The following is a 4,478-nucleotide window of genomic DNA, read 5'->3' on the forward strand; positions in this document are numbered from 1 at the left end:
GATTTGCAAATGAAAATAATTTCCGTTTTTTGAATTTAGTGTGTGTTTGGTTTTGAGATGACCATAATTGATTTTGAGTGAATTGATTTTGTAGAATTGATTCTGGTTAAAAGTGAGTTGGATGTAAAGTGAGTTGAACAACAAATTTTAATGTAAAAATAATGTTTAAACTCAAACAATGCAAATTGCCTCCGAAATTGATTCTACTTGAAACTTCAATTTTATACCTCTAGAAATGATTGTAACTCTTCCAAATCTAAACCAACCATACACTTAAAATCATTTATTAGGCCAAAGTTATATTTGCCATGTGTGCGCAGAGAGAAACTTTTCTTATAATTAGACATTCATGATCATATCCTTTTTAAAGATACAATCAGAGTTAGACTTTCCTCTTTAAAATCTTTTTCGAAAACCATGGTCAAGGACTTGCGGTAAGTTACCAAATATTTTGACCACCTGAATATATTTTCTTACAAATTATTTGACATCAAGTAAAGTTCAATACCATTTACACATATAAACATTATGCTTTAACAACTTACTTCCCATTAACACACATGGGCAACACTCGAAAACATTAGAAAGTATACATAATTTTGTTATATGGAAATTCTTTTTATGGTAATTACCTAAGTGGTTTCAAAAGCCTAGTCATGCATTATAGACTGGCTCATGCCTTTAGCCCATAATTACTTCTCTATGTGACAGGACCGACCTAATCAAGTTGGAGGCCCTATTCTAATTTAAAAAAGGACCTAAATGTTTAATAAAAATAATAGTTTTAATAATTAAAAATAACTAACAAACAATAAAATTATTTATTAACCAAACAAATCACCACAAAAACTCACTTAGTATTTTTTATCTCCAAATTGTATTCCTACAATAAATATTACATTAATAGTAAAACAAATCAATTAAATAAAATAGAGCTAATTATAAATTAATTATAAATCTTGACAATAAGTAATTAGATATAAAAAAGCTAAACTAACATGATATATTATACAATATTCAACTAATGCCCGTTCAAATAACAACATTGACAATCGATACTATATAATTCACTTTTCTTTCTTTTTTTGTCGTAAAAATTAACTTTTCAATGCTCATATTCATCCACAAAATAACTATCCATTAGTACTACAATATCAATAATAATAATGCAGATTTTTAGAATTACGGAGTCAGTAATAATAATGCACATTTTTACAATTTTCATCCAAAAAGTTCTCAACAAATTCACAGAATACTCTATTGTATTTAATTATCCATTTCTACTTTCAAATCAAATTCACATACTACTCAATAATCAATTGAACCATCCAAATTTATTCACCTTCAAATCACAGCAAACAGTAAGTAAAAGAAAAGAAAAAGAACCTACCTGACATAGGAGATAAGAGTAATAACAATGTGAATAATCTGGCGCCGCGTTCGTTTTGCAGTATCTTCGTTGATATCGTCGTAAATTAACGGTGGATAATGGTGCGGTGTTTTGTTTGTTACAGTGGTGCGACATTTTGTTTAAGACTTATAGTGGTGCAACGTTTTTGTTATAGTGGTGTGGCATTTCATGCTTTGAGATTTGAGAAGAAAGAGGGAGAAGAGGGAACATTTGGTTTTGTTTACCCTTTTCACGACTCTGAGAAGGGATGAGGGTTTAATATTTCAATTTCTTTTTTATTAAATAATAATATAAAAATTTGGGCCCCCGCATGATTGGAGAGGATTGGGCCTGGTATGTGACAATCATATATTTTATGCAAAGTAAAATCAAAAGTTTTAAGTTTTATGAATCATGTATTACTAACTGCTCCATTAAAGTTTGATTTTCCACTTTAATAAGATTGATGAATCCAATTAACATTTTCTCCTGCTGTTTATAAAAAAAACATTTTATCCTGCTTTAAAAGATTCTCAAATTGGTACGAGGAAAGAAGGGTAATACACGTTATGTTAAGACTATTTGCTAAAATATTTAGATGTGCTAATTAACTATCAAATCAATTTCAGGGGGAGTTTGAAAAAAAAGTTCAGAAGTGTTCTAGTTAAAACTGATTTCTTGATTCTATATTTCTTAGGTCAAATTGGTATTAGGTTATACAGAGTGTGCGTGGAATTTGATTTCAAATTTATTCTAAGTAGAAATATTGTTTGCTGACATGCTCAGGTCCTCCCACGCTTGCATTCCTTACACTCGCATTCAAGTATATTATTATTGATGACTTTTTGTAATTTTAAAAAGTTGTCAAGAGATTATCATTCCAAAAGAATAATACAAATAATTTTAACGCATCCGAGAAGTATGGTTATAATTTTTAGATCATTGTTTGTAACAAATCTTTTGTATAATTCCTGAAGAACTTGTAACGCTCTATTTGCTATTTTTCGTTTAAGATGGAGCAGTAACATTTTATTTCTCATAAGGAAGAAAGTTGAGATTTTTTTTTTGTTAAAGTCAACACTCTAGATTATTAGTTGCTATTTAAAAATACCGGAATTTATAAATCCTTATATTTATTATTGTGTCAAGAAATTTAAATTTGTTTGAAATATGCTTGAAATATTATTATCTCATGATTTTGATCGAGTTAGCAATTTAGATTTTAGATTAGATAACAATTAAAAGAAAATGCAAGATGTATTTTGTCACTAATTTAATTTATTTCGATTAAGATGGACACTAGAATCAGTAATGAAGATATGTGCCTAGCTAACAGTGCAACAACACACACAATTCTTAAGAATAAAATATGTTTATCTAATTTAGTGAATAGAAATAACGATGTCAGTACTATATCTGACACCTCGAAAATAATCTAAATCTCCAGAAAAGCCAATATATTGTTACGTGGAGGAACAATATTTTACATTGATAATGCATTATATTCCCCACGTCTCATAGAAATTTATTATGTTTCAAAGATATCCGCCTAAATGGATACCATTTATACCATATTGAAACAAGAGATGATGGAGGGATTGAATATCTTTGTATTACAAAACACAATTCAGACACAAAATGTATAATGGAAAAAACTATCGGCGACTTTATCCTCTGGCTTTTACTACACATATATTAGTACAACTCAATATCCAGAATTGATTACCATACTGAATTCTTTCTTGCAATATCCAGAAAATCGAAAGGTGGTTAAGCTCGAGCATGTTTCACCCTCACTTGACAGTGAAGAAAAGATAAAGTTCACCCAGTTTGCACTGAAGACGAATGATAATTTAAAAGTTATGTGGAGTACTTTTTACCGATACTCTACTAAGGGTCCGATTTGAAGTCGATGCGAAACTTTAAAGTTTAGGAGAAAATGTTATCAAAATGTTGCAACGTCCTCAGTTACCCGTTTATAACAATATATAACATTAAATTTCTGTTGCACTATCTATGTAATTTTGACTATCTATGTTAAATCTACGTTAAGTTGCTTTGGTTTTAAGATTTTTGTTCTGTTTGGTAGTCAATGTTTATTTAAGATATGTGTGTCTGAAAGCTACTATTTGGTGCATTCGAATATGCATATCAAAATCTATTCAATAAAAAAGTGAAATGTGATGAGTTTGAATATAGATATCCGAATTAAAGGGATATTACACGAATTTCGAATTTCGCTAAGAGCCCTAAGAATCCACAAGGGTGGGTTAGGAAACTCCCTTACCCTTTTAAGACGCTTATGGACTAAACGAGTTAGTAGTTGTACTCTTTCCTAGCCCATCAAATTATTGTCGTCCACAACTAAACTCAATTCAAAGTACAATTAGTGTATTTTTCGAAAAATTGAGGGCTTCATGCTCTTGAAGTAGGGGTGTTAAAAAAAATATTATCCTCTGATTTTTTCCCACTATAAATACCTGGCAGTAGCGGTCAAGGTCTAGATTCAGCTAGCGCTCGAAGCCGAGTCGCAAATCGGATCTTGCGATCTCGTCACAGTTAGATTCAATCCAATTCCATTTTCTAGTGATTTCACCAAATCTTCACCATGGGAGACTTCAACAACGATCCTCTCATGCGCAACCAAAACGCTGCCGTTCAAGCTCGTACCAAAGCCCAGAATCGCGCCAACGTCCTTCAACTCAAGCTGGTACCTCTCTCTAATAACTCATAGATTCATCCCCTTTCACACACTCTTCGTGATTTATTTGCCTTAATTTTATTCATATCGACTGAATTGTTGTTATTGCTGTTGTTGTTTAATCATAATATATATATATAACATTTAACGGAATTCCCCCCCAAGTGTTACATAACCAGAGTATATGACTCGCTATCTAATCAGATGACAAAACTCGAAGCTCTTTGGCTAAGCCTTGAACAAGCAACCACTCGTCTGAACCTGCACGTTGCCAACAAAGGGTAACATTCAAACATAAGGGTGAGAATTCAAATTATTATAGAAAACATAATAATGGGAAATGCAACACATAAACAAGCAACTCATTCATCAATTCACCACTCTTCA

Source organism: Vicia villosa, linkage group LG1 (genome assembly GCF_029867415.1).
Source record: "Vicia villosa cultivar HV-30 ecotype Madison, WI linkage group LG1, Vvil1.0, whole genome shotgun sequence".
In the NCBI taxonomy this organism is placed as follows: domain Eukaryota; kingdom Viridiplantae; phylum Streptophyta; class Magnoliopsida; order Fabales; family Fabaceae; genus Vicia; species Vicia villosa.